At 46.9% G+C, this 26,641-nt stretch overlaps 1 protein-coding gene and 1 pseudogene across 2 annotated transcripts in view; both read right to left on the bottom strand.

Moving 5' to 3' along the window:
• The window catches only part of LOC144770216 (uncharacterized), a 591,183-nt gene that overhangs the window by 37,089 nt on the left and 527,453 nt on the right, over positions 1 to 26,641 (bottom strand). The gene's annotated exons all lie outside the window — the stretch shown is intronic.
• LOC144767317 (uncharacterized) overlaps positions 4,698 to 26,641 on the bottom strand; it is a 48,552-nt pseudogene continuing 26,608 nt past the window's right edge.

Genomic DNA, 26,641 nt, shown 5'->3' with positions numbered 1-26,641 from the left:
TAGTGGACTATGTATTTGGTCTCCGCTCCAGGATGGCTGAGTATATGAAGAAGGCTTCTAAAAACCTTGAGGCTAGCCAAGAACTTCAAAAAGCTTGGCATGACCAAAAGGCTGTGCTGAATGAGTATCAGCCAGGACAGAAGGTGTGGGTGTTGGCGCCAGTAGCCCCAGCAGCACTCCAGGACAAATGGTCTGGACCCCACACCATTGTTGAGAAAAAGGGAGAGGTCACCTACTTGGTAGACCTTGGAACCCCCACAGGGTGCTCCATGTCAACAAACTGAAAGCATATGTTGACAGGGCAGACATGGGCTTGCTCATGGCTACAGATGAGGGACAGGAGGAAAAGAGTGACCCTCTCCCAGATCTGTTGACTCAGAACCCTGATGATGGCTCAGTTGATTGTGTGGCCTTAGCTGGCAGCCTCACTGACCAGCAGCAACAGGACTGCAGACAAGTTCTACAGTCCTTAAGACATATGTTTTCATTGACACCTAGTCAGACTAACTGGTGCACCCATGAGGTGGACCCTGGTGACAGTCTGCCTGTGAAGAGTAAGATCTACAGGCAATCTCACCATGTCAGGGACTGTATACAGACTGAGGTACAGAAAATGCTTGAGTTGGGAGTAATTGAGCCATCAGAGAGCCCCCTGGGCCAGCCCAGTAGTCCTTGTACCAAAACCTCACACCCAAGATGGTAAGAGAGAGGTGAGGTTCTGTGTGGACTATAGAGGTCTCAATGCTGTCACTAGGACAGATGCTCACCCAATTCCAAGAGCAGATGAGCTCATTGAAAGATTGGCTTCTGCCAAGTTTCTGAGCACATTTGATTTGACAGCTGGCTATTGGCAAATCAGGTTAGCTGAGGATGCCAAAGCCAAAACTGCTTTCTCAACCCCAGGAGGTCATTATCAATTTGTGGTAATGCCCTTTGGCTTGAAGAATGCACCTGCCACTTTCCAAAGGTTGGTGAACCAAGTCCTCGCTGGGTTGGATGACTTTTGTGCAGCTTATCTTGATGATATTGCTGTCTTCAGCTCCACCTGGGAGGATCACCTTATCCACCTGAAGAAGGGTTTAGAGGCCCTGCAGAAGGCAGGCCTAACTATCAAGGCCACAAAGTGCCAGATAGGGCAGAGTAAGGTTGTGTACCTGGGCCACCTTGTAGGTGGGGGTCAGGTTCAACCACTGGAGAGTAAGATCCAGACCATCGAGGACTGGGCTCCTCCAACCACCCAAACACAGGTCAGAGCTTTCCTGGGCCTGTCTGGTTACTACAGAAAGTTTGTTAAGAACTGTGGGTCCATTATGACACCACTTAATGACTTGACTTCAAAGAAGATGCCAAAAAAGGTTCAGTGGACAGTTAGCGGTCAAAAGGCATTTGATGACCTGAAGAAGGCCATGTGCTCAGCACCTATTTTGAAGAGTCCTGACTACTCCAAAGAGTTTATTGTCCAAACAGATGCTTCTGAGTTGGGGGTGGGAGCTGTGCTTTCACAACTTAATGTAGATGGTCAAGACCAGCCCATTGCTTTTATTAGCAGAAGGCTGACCCCTAGAGAGAAACGTTGGCCAGCCATTCAGAGGGAGGCCTTTGATGTGGTTTGGGCCCTGAAGAAGTTGAGGCCATAATTGTTTGGTACTCACTTCAAAATTCAGACTGACCATAAGCCCCTCTTGTGGCTAAATCAGATGAAGGGTGGGAATCCCAAACTGCTCAGGTGGTCCATTTCCCTACAGGGGATGGACTTTACAGCGGAGCACAGACCAGGGACTGACCATGGCAATGCAGATGGTCTCTCCAGGTACTTCCACTTAGAACATGAAGACACAACTGGTCAAGGTTAGTCTAATGTCCCTGTGTTTTGGGGGGGGGGGTTATGTAGGAGAGTAGGGTCTGCTTTCCTATGGTCACCCCACTTTTTGCTTTTTTGCTTCACTGGTTTTCGACTTAAGGTGGCTGTGGGCCTGCTAATCAGACCCACAGCCCTGCTGTTCTCTCTCTAAATTCACACCATGTACTTTAGGTACATCACCAATTGGGATTTGGGTCACTCCTGTGAGCCCTTGTACAGTGTACTATAGGTACCCAGGGCATAGGTGCACCCAAGGCCTACCAGGGGCTGCAGCATATCTTTTGCCACCCCTGGCTGGCCATCCAAACTGACACAACTGGCTGATCACTCAGCTGGGGCAAGGTCGTGTAATCACCCCTTGCTTAGGTATAGTATTCCTATATCTACCCATATATCTAGACACATGTACACCTATAAATCACTCCTATGGCAGGCCTTAACAATCCTGGAGGCAGAGTGCTTGGTTTTATGTGAGAGGAGGCTCTAGCATGAGCTGAGCCTGTCTGCAGCTTTCGGAACCATGTCCTTATAGCTGTTCTAGGATATTGCCATACCATATACTCTTAAGTGCATTATGAACCTCGCGGTTAAATGCTAACTTTGGTTTGGCTTTATCAAAACATGTTGTGTAAGGTGTCATACGCTTTGGAATACTACCCCCTCGCCAGTTCTGGCGACGGGGGTAGCATTCCACCCTTCTAGAGCGAGAAGACATGTTACTTCCACTAATCCCGGTTAAAGTTAACCAGAGCATCAGCATCACAAAATGGATGCTGCTGCCACAGACACAAGTCTGACCTCCTGCTGCTGGGAGTCCTTCCAGCGAGGGAGGATTGGTTTCCTGTCTTGGGAGGTGCTAGCACCACCCCAGACAGGCTATAGTGTATTGGGGCAGGTAGGGCTGAATGAAATGAGACACTGCCTGGGGCACACAAGGTGTCCCATGCATAGTCCAGTTCAAACCGGTGCTGGGGCACTCCAGCCCCAGCTCTGGTGCGAAACTGGACAAAGGGAAAGGGGTGTAAACACCCCCTTCCTGGGTCCCACCCATAGGAGGGACCGTGCATGTAATCCAGCCCCTAAATTTGGTATATAGGTAGGCGCTGAGTCCCAAGACTTTAGATTTATCCTGACTGAAACTCTGATACGAAACTCAGGACCTTCGACATCCTACTCGACGTAGAAGACTGAAGAATCTCCCTTGTGGTCAAGGAGTGACCCCCCTGTGCAAGCAGGCACCATCAAGCGATCAACGGTTTGCTTTGTTGACACTCCTGCCGGAGCCCGAGCACAGAGCCTGACAAGACCCGGACTTCCAGACTTCCTTCAGCCCGATCCACAGCCACAGCAAAGCTGAGACCCGTGGAGGCGACGCGAGACGTGGGACCGGCCATCTTGGAAAGCCAGCAAATTGCTTTCCGTGCAACTTCTGAGGCACCCTCGAAGTTGTGCATTGGGGATTGAGAAGCCCCAGCCCTGAGCACCAACTGCACCGAAGATCAGCCCTTCACCCTCCACGAGTTCTGCGTGGGGCCCTTCTGCATTTTCCTTCCCGACGTGTCTGTCCGGTCACTTGCCCGTTGGCTAGTGGCCTCTGTGACGACGAAACCTTTCATTTACAACGCTGGTCTGGTTGCTCCAGACTGGCCCTTGCTCCCTTGAAAAGGAGCAGCACATCAGACCTTGCTAGTCTGATTAAGAAGCCATCTTCCTTTTCTGCGTGGGTTGCCTTTGCCAAGGCTTGTTGACTCCAATCCGGAAGCCGACACCGCCGACAGCGAGATCCTTCGTGGGACAGTCCGTGCCCAGCTCCTGGTCGTCATCGACACCTCCTGGTCCACGTGGCTGCAGAGACCAGCTTCACGACATCACCTGATTGCTTTGCGACATCGCCTGGTTCCTTCCTGGTTCCATCCTGGTCACTGGCTAGTGACCCAGACTCTGTCCCCTCTGCTTTCAGGTACTCTTCATCCTCGATCCGGCCTTGTATCCACTCGGACACTTCTCTCCTGGTCGCCTGCAGCATCTTTCTCCAAGGCTCCATAGGAATCAGCGACGAAACCCAACACACTTTGACACCTATGCACCCACTTCCTGTGGGTGAGGTAACGCGAGTATTTTGGTACTCCTGTGGGTATTGACTATCCTAGTGTCCTAGTTTGAAGTAGCTTTTCCCTAGTCTCATCGGAAGTATCCTAAAAGAACTAGTTTCCATTTCTTTCGTTCCCATTCTAACTCTATGGTAACTTGCGTGCGTGTAAAGACACTGCACGCGCATCCCGTGGGCCTCCTGCTCTCCATCCATTGGTAGTACAGTCTAGACCCAGTGATTCTCCAGGCCCTAGGCCTTTCCTTTGTTCGTGATGTGGTTCTTATACCACTATTTTAGTATATGGTTCGAAGTGCCCCTAGGGCATTACTGTATTTTGTGCAACTTATTGTATTTTGATTAAGAATCTTGTTATGTGCTGGAGCCTCTGACCTCATAAAGAGTTCAGAGGATTGTTTTAGAAATAAATACATATATATTTTGATGTACAACCTGTGTGGTGTCCTTTCACTTGGTATTAAATGGATTGCATATGGTAAAACAGATGGCTTCACATGCCCTCTTGAGTTTAGCCTAAGACTGACTGCTTTGTCCATGCTACCACTAGGATAGCTGGTCTATAAGGTTGACTTTACAACCATCACCATAAGGGTTGTTTGGACTGGTGCAAGGTGCTCACTAGAATAGTGAACATCATATACCAGGCCAACTTCTCACAGGCAGGTATTGTTGAAGTCTTCCCCCGACAGGAGTGGAATGGAATGGGACGGGGGAAGGGGAAGGGAGTCATTGGGCAGGGGTAGAGGCAGAGCGGGAGTTGTTATTTTTACCTCTGCCTTTGTTATTGTTACCCCTGTAACCACCCCTTTGGTAGCCCTTGCTGTAAGTGGACTGTGTAGGGGCTTTGTATGAGGTAGAAGGTGTGTCTGAAGAGTATCCCCTGGTGGCACCTCGTTAGGATGAGCGTGGAAATGAACGTCTGGGAGCCTGCGACTGCAGGGCTCCCATAGATTTGGCGGTATCTGTATCCTTTTTCATTTTTTCAAGTGATACATCTACATTAGGTCCGAATAAGTGTTGCTCATCAAAGGGTTGATTAAGAATGGCACTTTGTACTTCAGGCTTGAACCCTGATATGCGTAGCCAGGCATGTCTGCGTAATAAATTGCTGGTGTTAACTGCCCAAGAGGCTGCATCAAGTGCACACCGAATAGAGGTATTTGTAATGTTTTTCCTCTCTTGGATGAGCTCATTTGCTCTATCCTTGTATTTATCAGGGAGGTGCCTCATTAATGATTCTAATTTGTCATAATGTGCCCTGTCGTATCTGGCTAATAATGCCTGTGTATTGGCAATACGCCACATATTTGCAGCTTGAGACACCGTTCTTTTCCCTGATGCGTCCAGTAGCTTAGACTCTTTTTCTGGTGGTGGAGCTTCCCCTGATGTTTGTGAGTTTTCTCTCTTGCGTGCATTGAAAACTACAAGTGAGTCTAGCGGTACTGGACCTTTAATATATGCTGGGTCTGAGGGGGCAGCTTTATATTTTTTCTCTATATGAGGGTTAATGACCCGAGTTCTGACTGGGTCCTTGAAGACTTCAGGAGCGTGCTTAATCACTCCTTTAAGCATTGGTAAAGTGGATGAGGACCTTTGTGCATTATCAAAGGTATCCATTAGGAAGTCTTCATCTACAGGGTCTGTGTGCATGTCTACCCCATGATATTGCGCAGCTCTGTGAATTAGTTGATTGAAACCCATAGTGTCTTCTGGTGGGGAAGGCCTTGAGGAGTATATGTCATTCTGAGGAACATTTGGGACATCTGGGGTGGTATAATCATCCCACGGGTCAGGTGATCCTGTAGGAGTAGCTGGATCAGGTATGTTACCCCCATATCATCAGAGCTATCATCCCTGTTGTCATCGTCTGGTATGATAGAGGATGCAGGGGAATGTTGTGGTATGGGAGGAGGTGGTGATGGTACAGGTGAAAGAGAAGGGGAAGGCAGTCTTAGGGGAGAGGTAGCCATGTCCTCCTTCTTTGAATGCGGAGCTGGAGCTGGTGTGTCCAGTGGTCGCTTTTTTTAAGCTAAAATTAACTGTCCAGTGATTGGATCTTTAGCTAGAGTATTTTGAGCAGGGTCTGGATGAAGTAAGTCCTCTGCAGGAGGCTGATCTTTTGGTGCGGAGGAAGGTTTCGGCGCCGAAGCAGTTTGTTTTGGTTTTTTGGCAATGTCTTTATTGGGAGAAGCAGGAGTCTTTTTCGGCTCCGAAGCTTTTTTCAGTTCCGAGGATTTTTTCGGCTTCAGGACATTTTTGGGATCCAATGGTTTTTTCAGTTCCGGTGGTTTTTTCGAATCCGAAGCGGGTTTGCTTGGTTCCGACCTGGGTTTCGGTGCCGAAGGATTAGTGGTCTGTTTTGGCACCGATGGTTTGGATGTTGGCGTTGTGGAAAAGTAAATTTTGCCATGTTCTGTGTCCCTACGTGTCCTCCATCTTATGTTATGTGTGCATGATTAAATATGCATATGTATCCCCATGTTTGATTAAAGACGCAATTACAGTTGTGTCCATCACTAGTATGCCAGTTTCCAGTTCCCGTGAAAGCTACGAGTATTAGGCCTATGTAAAGTTGCGTTGCCACGTTTCTCAGTGTGCACGTTATTTCATTGTAAAGTCCCCGTTTCTAGGCCTCAAAAGGGCCCGGACACCAGATTCAGCTCCTGTCTCCTGAGCCTCGCTGAGGAGCGATACAGCCCCCACCTGTATCCTCGACCTTTCACTTACTTCCTGCCTCACAGTGCCCGGCTCAGCCTGGCTCTGCCTCTGAGTCTGCCAAGAGTATGTTATGATTCTAGTTATCAGTCCAGCCCTCCTTCTCTGCATTCCTAAGCTACTGAATCGCATCAATAGTTTCCGTCATTGTCTAGCCTTTACGTCTCCATGTAAGAGAAATACTGCATTTAATGGTCATTTAATATTCTTCATCACGCACTACATGTAGAATAATGCATGCACCATTCTTAGAGTCTGTTAGCCTTTACCCCGATAACTTTTGGATTCTATCAACATGTTCTCTAAACATCAGATACTAGATAGGGTTTAGGTACATGTCGCCCTGACTCTCCAGACTTCAGTCTCTACTCCCAGCACAGAGTTCATAGCCCTCAGCTTCTCCTAGTAACACGTCATTGTCAGTCTGCGCGCACCACTAGGTTAGAGGTCCCGGCTCCTTAGGTAGCCCCCTCCATGTTTCCGCCCCATTTATGACATATTCTGTTACGTTTGCATCACATGTCTATGTATACGCCCCTGTTACACCCATTTTCACCCTTATCTTTCGCGACTGCTATTGACCACACCCACTGCTCCGCCTACTGTAATTCATTGTAATGTAACTGTTTTAGTATATATATTTGTGTACTGCTATTAAATGTCACCCCCATTCCCTTACGCCGATTCTGATCCTGCCCCCGGCAGCGCTGCCATCCTGTTCCCATGCAGGTTGTCCTGTTCCTGTCCCTTATGCTGTATTAAACCTGCAAACTCCTACTACCTCGAATCTTGACTCTTATTTATTGAGCTATCTGTTATTGCTATGTCCAGTCAAACCTAGATCCGGTATTATTTATTTATATACCACATAATGGCGCCCGAATAGGGACTTGCCCTTTCCCCACGCGCCGGTGAAGCCACGCCGGCCCCCTGACCCTCTGCAGCCGTGACGGAACCATACCGTGCACGTGCAGATATTTCTGCTTCAAGTATCCCTCAGGCCCACGGAGGAGACGGAGGTGGCGGTCCAGCATCCAGACGAGGCGGTGGAGGAACGCGGCGAGTCCCGACCAGAGCCCAAGCCGAGAGTCCAAGGTCCGAGGTATCCGGAGGCCCACCCGTAACAGAAGTCCGAAGTTCGTCCGTCCGGCGTCGAAGCAGTCCAGTCCAGTCCGAGGCCTTCCGTTCTTGCTGCCCGGTGAGTACCATTGCTGGGGTAGTATCTAGACAGGGTCAATCTAATTGACTCTGGTCCGTGGGTTGGTGGTACACAGACCCCCAAACGAAGTGTCCACTTCGGTGGATGCGGGTCCTGACGTGTCTCTTTATGAGACCGGTAAGTTTCGTACTGTTTCAGCAGTGCATCTAGTTTCTGTTCTAGTCAGTTCTGTTCTCGAGAAAACTCATGTATTCTGCTTTCAGTATTCCAGGTAGTATTCTGTTCGAACTGTTATTTTAAATGTTCTTCATGTATTTTTAATGTCGTGGTATGAAAGTGGTGTAGTTATCGTGTTCGTTGTGTATTATATTGTGTCTAGATTACGGTTCAGTCATGCCCTTATTCTCGAAATTACGTCAGTTAAAAACTAGAAAAGGTCTGTTAGAAGAAGCAGTTCCTGTCCCGCCTAGGGACAGTCCAGGTCATTTTATGTATCAGAAGCATGGCATAAGTGCCATATTATATCTAGATTTATGGGTAGAGTATACCAAGGAATTAGAAGAAAAGTATAGATGGCCCGTATCGGGTACATGGGATGCCGAGTGCATCATGCGAGTAGAAGAAGCATTATGGAAGAAGAAAGCCAGACAGTCACAGAAAGATGCCATCGAGTTATGGCGCAAAGAATCTCATAAAAGAACCGAAAAAGAATCAGAAAGACGACGTGTTCTGGAACGTTGACGCCTTCTTCAAAGATGTCGTCCGGAATGGAAGCTGAAGATCGAGCCATTGTTCTCCTCGCTCTTCGGTCCCAGATAGTCTTTTTGGAGCGGAAAGAGGCACAGGCGGAACAGTCTTTGACCTCATGCTCTGGGGAGAGGCAAAGGTTACACACTTCATGAAGGTCGGTGTGGGGAAACTTCGACCCACATTGAGGACACTTTTTAAATGGTGTCCTTTCCATGAGCTGGAGTCGGGGCCTAGCTAGGCCCGAAGACCGTTGACGACAACCGGAATCGAAGTTTTCGGTGTTGAAGAATAGCGTCGACTGGAAAAGCGTTAGAAACTTAATTTCTGTAAGTTGGTGATGATTGCGCGTCGAAGGAAATCGGTTCCAACACGGAGCGCTGGAAACACACCGAGCCCGGTGGCGGAAAAAAACAATCTGGGGATGGAGCCGATGCCCATGCACAGTATCATCCAAAGGAGGAGTCACCTATCCCGTGACTTCCAAAGACTTTTCTACAACAAAACAAACTGCAAACATCCAGGCCCAACACTAGGTGGCCATCTATGCAGTGTGTAATCTGCAGCTCATATGCCTCGAACACACAGTTTTACTGAAAAAAATTCTTATAGATCAAATTGAATGGTTTGTGTAAATATAAACATTTCCTAATATTTATGATAGTACACTGGAATAAGCCACAGGTTAGTATATGATAATGTTTAAGTATCTATGTAGATCACATAGGTATTATAGACTTTATATATTATTGATCAAATATGATGTAGTAAGCTAATGTTTGACCTAGGCTTGCATTATTCATTTTTTTTATTATTAAGAGCTTCATTTATCACATATATTTTTATTCTGCTAACTACATGAGCCTAATGCTGCCCCTCTCATAAAGCACCTGGAGAAAAATGGGGTGGAGTGGAGCGAATACTATAATTTACATTTGTATTTCAGTTTGTGATTGCTGATAAATAATATACCGCTTTAATAGTTCTCTCGTATACTGGTTAATAGAGTTTATATATCCTTGGAAAACCCCAGAGTCACATCTCCAGTTTTGTTACTCCACTCACAATGCTATATTCTCACTTATGCATAAGTAAGAGAAATGGCTTAGGTGAGAAAGAAAGGGTGCTCCCATTAGGGCTGGGAACTGGGTAGGTAAATGGCAAAAATGCATTTTAGAGTGTGGGTAAGAAAACATGACGTGTCTGGGTCAAGATGAGGACTTCAATCCAATAGAGACATGATATATGTTCATAATTATCTAGATGTTTAACTCGGTTAGCAGACTTAAGATTCTAGTTGTCTTGAGTTGAAATGTAAATTAATGAACATTACAAACCCTGTCAAGAGTGTACACTAGCAGATATTTAATTGAAACAGAAGGTATAACAAATGGCCCTTTTGCAAGAAAAACATTTAGCCAGGAAAGAGAATATTAAATTTGGTGGAAGGTAGGGTGACTGTGGGCGTCCTAATGCCCCAGCACAACGCGGCTGCTCACTAAAGAGGATCAACAAGATCCTGACTACATCTTGGGCTAAATGAACTGACCCCTGAAACTGTATTGTCACCTAGGTTGGCGAGTGTCTAGAGAACAGTGCCATGAACATAGCAGATGAAGCATTATATATCTGAACTGGCCCAAGTGATAGGCCTGCTACTAGAACAATGCTCTGCAACCGTTTCACTGCCACATGACCATAAGTAGTAAGAATGAGTTGAGAAGAGGTGAAAAGCAGGACTCTTGTGAGAAGGGGGAGGACAGGCACACTCCAGGTCTCAGTGTTTGCAACTGCCAGTTACAAATAGTACACATTACAGGAGGCTTCCAGGTCTCACTAGAGGAGTGGAAGGCAGACACACAGGTCAGCAGAGATGGCTAAGGTGCCAGGGAGATCTCAGGACCAAAGGACTACTGCTGCAGGTTGATAATTCTAAGTGGTGGCCACGGTTGGCAGCAACCGCCACATACGATTCCAACACCTGGAATGCACGGAGTACAGCCTGGCAAGCGTGAGTACATGGTTGGAAACACTCTGTATGTAGGAAGTGGACTTACAAAGCATAAAACTGGATTTACAATAAGAAATAAGACTGTCTATACAGGAAGTGTAGGAGTCCTCCATTGAGAAGGCAGGGCTTTGATCAAAGATACCTGGCTCTTAAATTGTCTTGTGCTGAATACAAAAACTGTACTCTGACACTTTCTGAAAAAAATGAATTATACAGTTCACAGCATGTATTTGCTATGCTGTAATAACACAGGTCTAGGTGCAAAGTTGCCTGTAACTCGCTATTGGAGTGCCTTGTACATCGTCTCTCCCTATTTAATAAATTTGCTGTTGGTGGAGAGTACTGGAGACTTTGCAGTGAAATTAGGTGCATGTAGGGCCTCCCATACTGCTTTAAATCTGTGTCCGGTGTAGCTGTATTGGCCTGCTACTCAAAGCTGAAGATAGGTATTGAGGAATATGGAACTAAGCTAGTTTCATGCACTGCAAGGTAAAGCACGTAGAAGGCTTTCTGGATTGGTATAGCAGTAGACTGGATAATTTCAAAGAACACAAACCTTGGAAAATAACAAGGCAGTACTTGCAAGCACCATCTCCAATCATAATTTGCAATGATGTAGGTAGAGGCCAAAGTACAAAAACTAACAGGTCAATCACAGAGGTGTAACATGAGAATTCTTCAAGTTCCTGAGCATACAAGAATCACTAAGGCACGTAACATACAGATCAGCTCTTAAAAGGCTTGCTGCAAGATATCTACCTACCTAGGAGTTTTGAAGCTTAGAGGGAGTGCATACAGATAATGGCCAGGCATATAACTTAGAGCCCACCCAGACCAATCATTGCCAGGCCGTACACATAGCATGGGAGAAAGGAGATCTGCAACATGGTGGTTCAACGATAATATTTTAAGATTTCATAACAACTGTGCACAACACCTGCACATAATTATTTTAGTTAAGAAGTTACTCTGACAGCACAGGTTTGGATATGCTTTGCTATTCCTGGCTAAATTATATGTCCATTTGAGGTGCATTAAAACTAAGAAAAGGTTACGTAGCTGTAGTCTTGGTTTTGCATCACAATCTTTGTTGAAGTCATAAACTTTTGAATTATTCCCCACTGTGTGAACTTTACCCAGGACACCTTTCTGTACAGTTTTTCTTCCAGGGAATTAACATCAGAGAATACTTTAATCCGGGAGTTCATGCACAGATATACATATGTTTATGAAAAGTGTAATTTTTCTCCTGTATATCCACAATAGTGCTTGCATTATTTTAATATCACTGTGTATTCAGAAATGAACTGCAACATTTGGCGTCCAAAACCCTTTAAAACATTGTGTACAGGGCGTGGCCAAGATGGCGACTGAGTAGGACGTGCCTGCTCGTTGTTCCGATCCACCACCTGGGACCCGTGCAAATAGCAGCTGTTGGAGACCGCAGGACGCGCACCAAAGCCGCCAAACTTTCTCCTAAGTCGCCTCCCTACACTCAGGTGCCGATAAAGGCCTGAAAGCCTTGTGGGACGTGCACAGCAGGGACCGCTCCCTGGGGGTGGGCCGGGCCTACGGTACGGGCAGCCAAAAGAAGTACGCCACATCGCTGCTGCGGAGCTGAGACCAGGCCACGAAGGACGAGGACAGAGAGAATCGGTGTGACAGGGCCAGTCGAGCCCCTGCCTAAAGTGCGGATGACCCACGACTATGCGGCTGATGAGAGATGGGCCCCCCGCGGTGACAGCGCTATTTGGAGGCAGAGGTGGCAGGGAGAGCAGGCCGGGGACTGAGGCAAGAACACTGAGGGTGCCGGCTAGGGCCGAAAATCACCACTGCACTCACGGAGGGGCACAGGCCCGCTCAGACTGGCCTCTGCACATTCTGCATTGTGTCCAGCACTGGGACCGGCGGATTAGCAGGCCGCGAATCGGCTGGAGAGAGGGTTGGCCATGCCAACCAGCGCTGCGGGAGGAGGGGCTCCAGCCTTCCACGCCATCCTCTGAGCAAGACACAGAGAGCGAACCAAAGGGCTGCGTGGAGGTGGGAAGCCTGACCTAGTCGGCGGTGAGACCGGCGCCGGAGCAGTGCACCCACCTGTCCACAGTAGAGCCAAGACAGAGCCGTTGACGCCGCAGTGAAGTGACCGGCAAAGCACAGGACGCATGGGCGGCACTCCCCCCCTCCCACGGGACTGGTGAGAGAGAGGGGGGGGGGCAGATACACGACCGGCCGCGGCAACGGGCCAGGTGGAGCCTGGCTTTCCCATATCTTCGGCGCCATCACGAGCTCGGCGCTTGCACCCACTGAGGAGAGAGGGTAGGGGAGAGCCCGCTCAGCCCCAGCCGACGGAGATCTGAGCGCCGGAGCGTGGAGTGGCCTCACTCTCCCACAGAAGGGACAACATCAGACGTGCAGAACCAAGGCCAACCGTCACAGGCTCTGGAGAGAGAAGACAACGGGCAATGGTGGCCAACAAGGCAAAGAAAGAGCGCTCAGTTAGGGACCTTATCCTTAAACCTGGCGCAAGCGGGACTGAGTCGGTCCTGACCTCGGGCAATCACACGGAGCTGGCGCATGGGTATGCGGAGGGTCCAGTTACCCGTTCCTTCCTCGAAACACTCTTTGCCTCGCTAAATGGAGAATTCCATGCCATGAAGAAGGAGATCACTATGGAGTACCGAGAAGTGTGGCTCACTGGTTAGAGGAGGCAGACCTGGAAGCAGAGGTCAGCCCAGGACCAGGGTTCAATTCCCGTCTCAGCGGGGTCTTGAGTCCTAAAATGTCCATGGACTCGACAATTCTTGCTCCGGTGCCTACTCGATTCACGGGTTCACACTCTGCGACTCTGGGCAATAGCTTGCTTAATCTCCACAACGGCCCCTCGCGGTGGGATGCCTGGCTTTCACCTTGCGGATACCCTGCCGGGGTTATCTCACAGGGGAATACCAGGATGGGTTCCCTAAGCAAGCGCTTAGAAACCGCTTGGTGATTTACGCAATTACAGTTGTGTCCATCACTAGTATGCCAGTTTCCAGTTCTCGTGAAAGCTACGAGTATTAGGCCTATGTAAAGTTGCGTTGCCACGTTTCTCAGTGTGCACGTTATTTCATTGTAAAGTCCCCGTTTCTAGGCCTCAAAAGGGCCCGGACACCAGATTCAGCTCCTGTCTCCTGAGCCTCGCTGAGGAGCGATACAGCCCCCACCTGTATCCTCGACCTTTCACTTACTTCCTGCCTCACAGTGCCCGGCTCAGCCTGGCTCTGCCTCTGAGTCTGCCAAGAGTATGTTATGATTCTAGTTATCAGTCCAGCCCTCCTTCTCTGCATTCCTAAGCTACTGAATCGCATCAATAGTTTCCGTCATTGTCTAGCCTTTACGTCTCCATGTAAGAGAAATACTGCATTTAATGGTCATTTAATATTCTTCATCACGCACTACATGTAGAATAATGCATGCACCATTCTTAGAGTCTGTTAGCCTTTACCCCGATAACTTTTGGATTCTATCAACATGTTCTCTAAACATCAGATACTAGATAGGGTTTAGGTACATGTCGCCCTGACTCTCCAGACTTCAGTCTCTACTCCCAGCACAGAGTTCATAGCCCCCAGCTTCTCCTAGTAACACGTCATTGTCAGTCTGCGCGCACCACTAGGTTAGAGGTCCCGGCTCCTTAGGTAGCCCCCTCCATGTTTCCGCCCCATTTATGACATATTCTGTTACGTTTGCATCACATGTCTATGTATACGCCCCTGTTACACCCATTTTCACCCTTATCTTTCGCGACTGCTATTGACCACACCCACTGCTCCGCCTACTGTAATTCATTGTAATGTAACTGTTTTAGTATATATATTTGTGTACTGCTATTAAATGTCACCCCCATTCCCTTACGCCGATTCTGATCCTGCCCCCGGCAGCGCTGCCATCCTGTTCCCATGCAGGTTGTCCTGTTCCTGTCCCTTATGCTGTATTAAACCTGCAAACTCCTACTACCTCGAATCTTGACTCTTATTTATTGAGCTATCTGTTATTGCTATGTCCAGTCAAACCTAGATCCGGTATTATTTATTTATATACCACATAATGGCGCCCGAATAGGGACTTGCCCTTTCCCCACGCGCCGGTGAAGCCACGCCGGCCCCCTGACCCTCTGCAGCCGTGACGGAACCATACCGTGCACGTGCAGATATTTCTGCTTCAAGTATCCCTCAGGCCCACGGAGGAGACGGAGGTGGCGGTCCAGCATCCAGACGAGGCGGTGGAGGAACGCGGCGAGTCCCGACCAGAGCCCAAGCCGAGAGTCCAAGGTCCGAGGTATCCGGAGGCCCACCCGTAACAGAAGTCCGAAGTTCGTCCGTCCGGCGTCGAAGCAGTCCAGTCCAGTCCGAGGCCTTCCGTTCTTGCTGCCCGGTGAGTACCATTGCTGGGGTAGTATCTAGACAGGGTCAATCTAATTGACTCTGGTCCGTGGGTTGGTGGTACACAGACCCCCAAACGAAGTGTCCACTTCGGTGGATGCGGGTCCTGACGTGTCTCTTTATGAGACCGGTAAGTTTCGTACTGTTTCAGCAGTGCATCTAGTTTCTGTTCTAGTCAGTTCTGTTCTCGAGAAAACTCATGTATTCTGCTTTCAGTATTCCAGGTAGTATTCTGTTCGAACTGTTATTTTAAATGTTCTTCATGTATTTTTAATGTCGTGGTATGAAAGTGGTGTAGTTATCGTGTTCGTTGTGTATTATATTGTGTCTAGATTACGGTTCAGTCATGCCCTTATTCTCGAAATTACGTCAGTTAAAAACTAGAAAAGGTCTGTTAGAAGAAGCAGTTCCTGTCCCGCCTAGGGACAGTCCAGGTCATTTTATGTATCAGAAGCATGGCATAAGTGCCATATTATATCTAGATTTATGGGTAGAGTATACCAAGGAATTAGAAGAAAAGTATAGATGGCCCGTATCGGGTACATGGGATGCCGAGTGCATCATGCGAGTAGAAGAAGCATTATGGAAGAAGAAAGCCAGACAGTCACAGAAAGATGCCATCGAGTTATGGCGCAAAGAATCTCATAAAAGAACCGAAAAAGAAATCAGAAAGTCAGAACTAAGTAGAGAATCCTTAGAACGAACCCAAGAAAGGGAACTAATCGAGATAGGTGAACGAGTTAAAACCGAACAGTCAGACAGACAGAGGCATGCCCTTATTAAGGGTATGTATCCTCTTCTTGCCGAGGGCTTGCCAAAAGCGACCCCGGAGGCATCCAGTAATTTTCCGCCACCACTAGTTCCGACTAAGCTACGTCACAAACCGACCGCAGCTGATATTTTCATCTCGTCCTATTTGGACGACACAGTCCCGGAATATGCAAATCCTGTTCCGCCAGCTCCTGTAAATAATGTAAATCCTGCTCCTCCAGTCACCGGAGTACCTGCTACGGTACCCCCGGTCCAGCCTACATTACAATTTCCCGCCGCGCTGGTACGAAGAGTATCGGTCGACGATTCCAGTTTAGGGGCCGCAGGAGGAGGTCCTCCTGGTACCCCGCCACCGCACCAACGTAGAACGTTGGCCGAGTTACATGAATGTGCGTTACAGCGTACGCCCAAATTTAAGTCCGTTGCAGAAATCCGACGAGCTCTTACTGAATGCCGCTATGATCCAGTTGCAGGTGATGATAGTACAGTAATATATTCCATCCGTGTAAGACGGGTGACCGGGTATTTAGACACCCTACCAGATATGAAAGGAGATCTAGACAGAATATATCGTTTCATCCGTACAGGGGATGATCCAGAAAGTATTGGTGAAGCCATGTCTCAAAGGAAAGCTGAGATCCAGCTCATGTTATTAAAGTTCCTGATTAATTGTCTAATAAGAGAACAAGATTCCCCGACTAAAGATCAGGCCGAAATGAAAATCCTGACAAGGTGGAGTGATAATATAGCCGAGGGTAAACACAAGACTATCAGTAGTATAGAGAGTATGTACAAGAAAATCCGTAAAGAAATAATAAAGTTACACGAACAACGTAAAGCAGCACAAGTGAGCGAGAAAGAGAATGACTCTTCTACTGAAGAGGTAGAGGACGAGAATCCCGCCAGAATAGCGTATGTAGGAAAATCTAGATTTCCAGATCGCCATTTGCGCCTAGAACACAAGTCAGTTTTACATCATCCAGCACCAGAACAAGGTTCTCTAGAACAAGTATTTCAAGCTACCGATCACATTCTGAAATCACGAATCGGTTATAGCGAGTTAAGTACTATGCATGAACAAGAACTAGTCCGATCAGCGGTCCGATGGATTACTGATTCTACCACTTTTCCAGATGAAATAGTGGCACAAATGTTTCTGAAATTGCCCCCAGCCGAGCAACGACTGGTGGGTATGTATATGATCCAACACCTCATTACTCTGTATGAGGGTCAACATTCTGATCCAGGTCCGTTACACGATGTCCTGAACGAGTTACTCCAATATAGATGGAAAGGTTTAGGTACCGATTTAATTAGTGTCATTCTAGAACAGCGCCACAAATATAGAACGTTTTTGAACCCGCATTTTGTTCATGTCTCACCTCCAGAAAGTAAACCGTTTTACATAGACAGACAGAATCCGTTACGAGAAGTACACCCAGTCAGGACAACAGATGGTGAAATGCAACGAGTGTTTGTTTACACTCCGATTACAAAGATGGAACTCTTAGAGATGAAGAAATTAATTCCCTGTCATGACAAAGATCCAGCAGGGTTCCACCGGGAATTAAAAGACATGCTCCGTATGGGAGAATACACGTATCCAGATATAATTAAAATGTTAAAAGTCTTATTGCCCGCAGGGGTATACGAAAAACTCAAGGAAAAAGATTGGGAGGTGGGAGAGAAAAAGATCGATTGGGCAGTCCTAGAAGCTGAAGATAAGATACGAGTACCAGGTACCGGTCTAGGAGAGAAATGTAAAGAATTACCTGAACTGTTAATACAAGTTTTGCCAAGATTATTAGCCACTAAAAAGGAAGACTGGGATGCAATCTCAGCCTGTAAACAGAAACAAGACGAAGACACTAGTGATTTTTATTCTAGATTCGAGAAATGTTTTAGTATAAACAGTGGCCTCAAGACAAGTAGCGAGTCATACCCTCATCTTTTTGTTACTAAATTAGTCGAGAATTCAAGTCCACAAGTTAAGAATCGAGTTTTGAAAGTCGAAAGTACCTGGCAAGCTAATACCCCGTCCCAAATGTTACAGATGCTTCAGTATCACCAGAATAGAATCAGAGAAGAGCAAGATCATGAAAGAAAACGTATGAAAGACACGAAAATGAAAGTACTAGTTGCACAATCTGTTCCTCAAGACAGTCAGAAGAGGGGTACGAATCAAGCCAGTCATCCTGCAGTTCCCGTTAAAGGGACATGCAATTATTGTAAACAGCCAGGTCATTTCATAAACGAGTGTGCAGTTCTGAAACACAATATAGCTACCGGTAAAACTAAAGAAAGACCACGTCCGCCTAGACAAGAACAAGTTTCACAGACTTCTCAGCCACAGAATGCACAACAGACAGTTCCAGCACCGCAGCCTATTGCTGCAACACAGCATGTTACACAGCAGATGTACCAGTATGCACAGTCCGAGTATCCAGAGTATCAGCCATATTCATGAAACAGCCTAGAGAGGGAGGTAGGCTTGCCTCTCATCGAGATTCCTGTAGATCAAGAGGGTCCCTATGTTCATAGTCAAGTATTAGGGAAAGACAGAAAGTTTTTGATTGATACAGGGGCAAGTAGGACCACCATTAGTCACGCCGAAGTTCCAGGGGCTCCGCTCTCAGGCTCTAGAAATGTTTCCCTTGGATTTTCAGGAAAGCCTAATGTAAATGAGATATCTAAGCCAGTTACTCTAGAAGTAGGTCCATTGTCCCGCACTACTGATCTGTTACTTACGAAGTCATGTCCAGAAAATGTATTAGGCATTAAAACACTGAAAGAATTAGGTGCAGTTATTTGCTGTTCCCCAGAGGGAATACGATTGTTCCTACGTGACTTCAAGGGTCACTATGTATTACGAGATTTTGATCCGAGATTGTCTAATGTTCCGCAGCATCTATGGGCGCAAGGTCCAACTGATGTTGGTTATATGCAAATCACACCCCATCGTGTGACTCTCAAACCAGGTGTAGTGTTACCACGAATCAGACAGTACAGATTGCCACCTGAGGCTGTAGCAGCCTTATCCAAAATTATTGACGAGCTCATGGCTCAAGGAGTAGTTGTAGAAACTGACTCCAATGTATGTAATTCTCCGATCATTCCAGTCATGAAACGTACTGATCCAAATGCACCCCCAGTATATCGATTAGTGATTGACCTTCGAGAACTCAACAAATGTATTATTCCCCAGTACCCAGTTGTCCCAGATATCTCTTCCCTATTGACAGCCATTGATTCTGAAGCCTCATTTTTCACAGTCATAGACCTCAAGAACGCGTTTTTCAGTGTCCCCATTCATCCAGACAGCCAGTTTCTTTTCGGATTTTGTTTAAATGGAAGGAGCTATATGTTCACACGAGCTCCTCAAGGTTTCACAGAAAGTCCTAGTATTTACAGTCAAGCACTTAAGAGACAACTAGACAATATTCACATGCCAACTGACACTGCCCTGCTCCAGTATGTCGATGATCTACTGATCACAGCCCGTTCTGAACGTGCTTGCGAGCGAGCATCCCTTACAGTCTTGTATTTCCTTGCCGAGATGGGGCACAAGGTGTCCCCTTCTAAGCTTCAATTCTGTGTCCAGCAAGTGATCTACTTAGGCCACTTACTGTCCAAGAGGGGTAGGCAGTTGACACCTGACCGTATCCAGTTAATAGCGAGTCTTCCTCAGCCCAAGACACAGAAGGAGGTACGTGCTTTTATCGGCCTTACTTCTTATTGCAGACAATGGATTCCTCAGTATGCATTTCTAGCTAAGCCACTGATACAGTTAACGACACAGGAGGCAGCCGTATCGACTGTCCTCCCTTGGACATCTGAACATACACTTAGTTTTAATGAGTTAAAGAAAGCTCTATGCCAAGCTCCAGTTCTAGCAACACCGAACTACAGTAAGCCTTTTACGCTTTTTGTCACTGAACGTGAAGGTACAGCATTATCTGTTCTCACACAAGATCAAGCAGGACAATACAAGCCCTGTGCTTATTTTTCGAGCACATTAGATCCTGTAGCCCAGGCTCTGCCTGCGTGCCTCAAGTCAGTTGCAGCCACAGCACTAGCTATCAGACAAAGTGATTCCATAGTATTAGGACATTCCTTGACAGTACAAGTTCCACACTCCGTGGAAGTTCTTTTAAACCGAACACAGACTCAGCACTTGACAATTGCACGTTTAACAGGTTATGAATTGACACTGTTCCAGCCACACATAGAAATCAGACGCTGCAACGTTTTAAATCCTGCTACACTGTTACCGTCAGTTAATTCAAATCCTGCCACACACGACTGTGTGGAAGTAGTTAACATTATGACTAAGCCAAGACAAGACTTGTCAGATATTCCATTACCAGATCCCGACCTGACACTTTATGTGGATGGTTCATGTATGAGAACAAGTACAGGAGAACTAGTAGCCGCGTATGCAGTGACTACTGACACTGAAGTTATTGAAACACACCGTATTGACACCCTGTCTGCTCAAGCAGCAGAGCTAGTTGCTCTGACACAAGCCTGCATACACGCTAAGAACCTGAAAGTTAATGTTTACACAGATTCACGTTACGCATTTGGAGTCGTACACGACTTTGGAGTGCTCTGGCAGGAGAGAGGTTTCATGACTTCTCATGGAACCAAGATTCAGCATGGTCTCCTTATTCAAGCTCTGTTAGATGCCATACACTTACCGACATCCATTGCTATCATGAAGTGCAAAGCACATACGAAAGTTACCGACACTATTTCTCAAGGTAATGATCTAGCAGATCGCACAGCCAAGCTTACAGCACAGACACCAGACATTCCAGTTAACAAGACACCGACATACACTCCAGATCCAACTACCTGTATGACAGTTAAGGACCCCACTCAAGATGTCATAGATATCCAGTTACATGCTACTCCCGAGGAAATCAAGAAATGGTCCGAACAAGGAGGGGTCCAGACAGATCAGGGATGGGTAACGAAGGGTAAAGCCACATGGTTTCTCCCCGATTCTATGGTTCAAGTCATTATCAATACCGCACATAGTCCAGCACATTTAGGAGAAAAAGCTATGTTAGACAGTATCCAGAACATTTGGTTCAACAAGCATTTACGAGCTGCAGCCAAGCAGAAAGTCCGTACCTGTATGATATGTTGTCAGTTTAATCCAGGTAAAAGTGTCCCGGTGGAACAAGGTGGATTCCAGCCCCCTGACCACCCTTTTGAAGTCCTCCAGATGGATTATATTCAGATGGAGCGATGTCGAGGTTTCAAGTATGTCCTTGTAGTTGTATGCGCTTTGTCCAGGTGGACAGAAGCATATCCAGTCCCAGATTACACAGCCGCGACCACTGCCAAGCAGTTGGTTCGTGAATTCTTCCCCCGGTACGGACTCCCTAGAGTCGTATATTCTGATAACGGCCAGCCATTCTCATCCGAGTTGATGAAACATGTTTCCCTGTTGTTAGGGTACCAGTGGAAGTTCCATTGTGTACGCCATCCAGAAGCAGCCGGTCTCGTAGAGAGACATAATCAGACCCTGAAAATCCGAATTGCAAAAGTTTGTAAAGAGAAAGGTGTAGACTGGCTAGTAGCTCTGCCAGTTGCCTTATTTTATATGCGCATGGTCGCACATTCCAGATCAGGTCTGTCCCCGTACGAGGTCGTATTCGGCCACCCCCCTAACATGTGGGGTACACCTAGACCTCGAAGTATTACCGATGTTTCAAGTAATATGCTGACAGATTACCTAGCTTCCTTGATGTCTGCCCTCAACTCTTGTCGTTCACAGGTTGCTGCCGCATTTCCAGACAATACCGAGGTGGCACCGCATGAAATCGTTCCCGGATCCATGGTTCTTGTCCGAAATTTTGACCGTTCAAGTCCGCTGGAGCCTCGCTGGAAGGAACCCCGACAGGTCCTCCTGGCCACCCGTACTGCCGTCAAGTTGGAAGGCAGGAAGGGCTGGGTGCATCTGTCTCATGTGAAAAGATTTTTTGGATTGAAACCTGTTTCAAAGAACATTTCCGAGGATTCTAAAGACTGCCAAAGTACTATTCTTAAGGACTGTCCCGCAAAAGACATTGCTACGAACCCTTCCCTGTTAGAGAAAACTCCGCAACAGGAGTATAAGCTTAAACTAAGGTCTAGTAAAATAAGTCAGCCAGTTTGATTGTCTAAGTCCTCCCCTAGGTGAAACGGTTAGACCGGTTTCTGACATGTATATAATAGACCCCCACAGAGAGAGAGTTAGTGAGAACTCTAGAAGTTGCACTATTATTTTATGTTTTCTGCTATATTTTAGCATTATGATTTCCTGCACCAGTTATGCATTTTATTTGTATTTTTCAGTTTCTCATGTAAATAAGTCTGCTAATGTTACAGTAGAGCACACGTTTAGTGATCTGCCTCCTCATGAACTCTCATATCGTCTTGCTATGCGTAATAATTCTTTTATCCGCATGTTACATTATTCACACCAGACCAGCAATGCCACTAATTGTTGGGTGTGTGGTCGACTCCCCCCTTTCCAGACACCGAAGGGAGTTCTGCCACTCTTTCCTTATCCATTTTCACATAATGGTTCGTGTGGAGCATGGTCCACGTTAACGTCATCCTTAACAGATATGTCTTTTCTGAACAGTACATGTTTCCCAGACAAGCAAGGTCTTCCCCACAGAACAGGGTTAGATCTAGAAAATGAAGTTTATAATTTGGGTAATTATTCTTCGAATTTTATGGTCCTGAATGCTCAGTCTGATTCTACTCCAGACTTACCTGCTATTTCAGTATTACCAGTCAAAGGTGAATTATGCGTCCGAAATAATGGTTCCGTACATGTAGGCCATAGTGATTGTACTACTATTGTCAAGTATAGTGACAGTAGGAAATCTATTTTCAAAGCTTCACGTCATTCTTATTTTGTTTGTGGTCAGACCGCATATGTTCGTCTGCCCCTCGATTGGGAGGGAACCTGTTACATTGCCTTCCTACTGCCACCAGTTTTTCTAGCCCCACCTGACTATCATAGGAATTCCCACCTAGTACATACTAGACACAAGAGAAATTTCCCGATTGTCGATTATACTGAAACTGCTCTAGAACAATACATAGATATCAATAAAGGTGTCTTCCCCTACTTAGGTACTGTTGTGAATAGTAAACTGATACGTAGATTAACCAGAACACTTGAAGCAGTAGTGATCGAGACTACTTCTGCTCTAGGTAACTTAACCGAAGAGCAATCCTTTATGAGAATTGTCGTGCTCCAGAATCGTCTCGTCCTTGACGTCATACTGGCCGATAGGGGCGGGGCATGTGGAGTCATCGGATCTAGTTGCTGCATTTTCATTCCTAATAACGCGCCGTCTGTTTATTCAGCTATAACCAGACTCCATGAGATTGCCCATATGTTACACCAAGATCCAGGCACCTGGACATGGTCCGGTTGGTTCTGGAATATAATTTCCGCCTGGGGATGGAAAGTATTGTCATTTCTGGGTATTGCAGTAGCGATCATATTCAGTTGCTGCCTCTGTTTACAATGTGGCCCTGCGATTTGCGGCATTTGTGCTACATCATGTGTTCCTAGTCCCAAGTCCCGTCCTAAATCCCGTTCCAAGAAAATTCGAGACGAGCAAATGATACTGTATGAAATGATAGATGGTATCATGAATATTGATGTTTCCTGATGGAAACGTAGTGACAAGGAGGGAATGTGGAAAAGTAAATTTTGCCATGTTCTGTGTCCCTACGTGTCCTCCATCTTATGTTATGTGTGCATGATTAAATATGCATATGTATCCCCATGTTTGATTAAAGACGCAATTACAGTTGTGTCCATCACTAGTATGCCAGTTTCCAGTTCTCGTGAAAGCTACGAGTATTAGGCCTATGTAAAGTTGTGTTGCCACGTTTCTCAGTGTGCACGTTATTTCATTGTAAAGTCCCCGTTTCTAGGCCTCAAAAGGGCCCGGACACCAGATTCAGCTCCTGTCTCCTGAGCCTCGCTGAGGAGCGATACAGCCCCCACCTGTATCCTCGACCTTTCACTTACTTCCTGCCTCACAGTGCCCGGCTCAGCCTGGCTCTGCCTCTGAGTCTGCCAAGAGTATGTTATGATTCTAGTTATCAGTCCAGCCCTCCTTCTCTGCATTCCTAAGCTACTGAATCGCATCAATAGTTTCCGTCATTGTCTAGCCTTTACGTCTCCATGTAAGAGAAATACTGCATTTAATGGTCATTTAATATTCTTCATCACGCACTACATGTAGAATAATGCATGCACCATTCTTAGAGTCTGTTTGCCTTTACCCCGATAACTTTTGGATTCTATCAACATGTTCTCTAAACATCAGATACTAGATAGGGTTTAGGTACATGTCGCCCTGACTCTCCAGACTTCAGTCTCTACTCCCAGCACAGAGTTCATAGCCCCCAGCTTCTCCTAGTAACACGTCATTGTCAGTCTGCGCGCACCACTAGGTTAGAGGTCCCGGCTCCTTAGGTAGCCCCCTCCATGTTTCCGCCCCATTTATGACATATTCTGTTACGTTTGCATCACATGTCTATGTATACGCCCCTGTTACACCCATTTTCACCCTTATCTTTCGCGACTGCTATTGACCACACCCACTGCTCCGCCTACTGTAATTCATTGTAATGTAACTGTTTTAGTATATATATTTGTGTACTGCTATTAAATGTCACCCCCATTCCCTTACGCCGATTCTGATCCTGCCCCCGGCAGCGCTGCCATCCTGTTCCCATGCAGGTTATCCTGTTCCTGTCCCTTATGCTGTATTAAACCTGCAAACTCCTACTACCTCGAATCTTGACTCTTATTTATTGAGCTATCTGTTATTGCTATGTCCAGTCAAACCTAGATCCGGTATTATTTATTTATATACCACACTTGCATTATCAAAGGTATCCATTAGGAAGTCTTCATCTACAGGGTCTGTGTGCATGTCTACCCCATGATATTGCGCAGCTCTGTGAATTAGTTGATTGAAACCCATAGTGTCTTCTGGTGGGGAAGGCCTTGAGGAGTATATGTCATTCTGAGGAACATTTGGGACATCTGGGGTGGTATAATCATCCCACGGGTCAGGTGATCCTGTAGGAGTAGCTGGATCAGGTATGTTACCCCCATATCATCAGAGCTATCATCCCTGTTGTCATCGTCTGGTATGATAGAGGATGCAGGGGAATGTTGTGGTATGGGAGGAGGTGGTGATGGTACAGGTGAAAGAGAAGGGGAAGGCAGTCTTAGGGGAGAGGTAGCCATGTCCTCCTCCTTTGAATGCGGAGCTGGAGCTGGTGTCCATTAGGAAGTCTTCATCTAAAGGTATCCATTAGGAAGTCTTCATCTACAGGGTCTGTGTGCATGTCTACCCCATGATATTGCGCAGCTCTGTGAATTAGTTGATTGAAACCCATAGTGTCTTCTGGTGGGGAAGGCCTTGAGGAGTATATGTCATTCTGAGGAACATTTGGGACATCTGGGGTGGTATAATCATCCCACGGGTCAGGTGATCCTGTAGGAGTAGCTGGATCAGGTATGTTACCCCCATATCATCAGAGCTATCATCCCTGTTGTCATCGTCTGGTATGATAGAGGATGCAGGGGAATGTTGTGGTATGGGAGGAGGTGGTGATGGTACAGGTGAAAGAGAAGGGGAAGGCAGTCTTAGGGGAGAGGTAGCCATGTCCTCCTTCTTTGAATGCGGAGCTGGAGCTGGTGTGTCCAGTGGTCGCTTTTTTTAAGCTAAAATTAACTGTCCAGTGATTGGATCTTTAGCTAGAGTATTTTGAGCAGGGTCTGGATGAAGTAAGTCCTCTGCAGGAGGCCGATCTTTTGGTGCGGAGGAAGGTTTCGGCGCCGAAGCGGTTTGTTTTGGTTTTTTGGCAATGTCTTTATTGGGAGAAGCAGGAGTCTTTTTCGGCTCCGAAGCTTTTTTCGGTTCCGAGGATTTTTTCGGTTTCAGGACATTTTTGGGATCCAATGGTTTTTTCAGTTCCGGTGGTTTTTTCGAATCCGAAGCGGGTTTGCTTGGTTCCGACCTGGGTTTCGGTGCCGAAGGATTAGTGGTCTGTTTTGGCACCGATGGTTTGGATGTTGGCGTAGCCGGTGAAGTTGTCTTTTTCGGTGCTGGTAGATGTGTGCCGGCATCGTTTTTAGGCCGACTCGAGCACGAATCGCCTGAAGACTTAATTTGCTTCTTAGCCGGGCCCGAAGGTGGGGCAGTAGAAGCAGTGTGTCGGTGTGCACCCGAGCCTGTGGGCGTAACCGGGGCCTTCTTTGAGTGTGTCGAGGAAGGGTCGGGGTCGACGGTCTTACTTACGACCCGCTGTGCTGGAGTGATGTACTCGACTTCGGAGACTTCAGCCTCGGAATTGCTGTTGACGACGTGTTCTGGAACGTTGACGCCTTCTTCAAAGATGTCGTCCGGAATGGAAGCTGAAGATCGAGCCATTGTTCTCCTCGCTCTTCGGTCCCAGATAGTCTTTTTGGAGCGGAAAGAGGCACAGGCGGAACAGTCTTTGACCTCGTGCTCCGGGGAGAGGCAAAGGTTACACACTTCATGAAGGTCGGTGTGGGGAAACTTCGACCCACATTGAGGACACTTTTTAAATGGTGTCCTTTCCATGAGCTGGAGTCGGGGCCTAGCTAGGCCCGAAGACCGTTGACGACGACCGGAATCGAAGTTTTCGGTGTTGAAGAATAGCGTCGACTGGAAAAGCGTTAGAAACTTAATTTCTGTAAGTTGGTGATGATTGCGCGTCGAAGGAATTCGGTTCCAACACGGAGCGCTGGAAACACACCAAGCCCGGTGGCGGAAAAAAA

Source organism: Lissotriton helveticus, chromosome 7, assembly GCF_964261635.1.
Source record: "Lissotriton helveticus chromosome 7, aLisHel1.1, whole genome shotgun sequence".
NCBI lineage: Eukaryota > Metazoa > Chordata > Amphibia > Caudata > Salamandridae > Lissotriton > Lissotriton helveticus.
The sequence above is the reverse complement of the archived record's forward strand: the minus strand, read 5'-3'. Positions and strand labels throughout refer to the sequence as shown.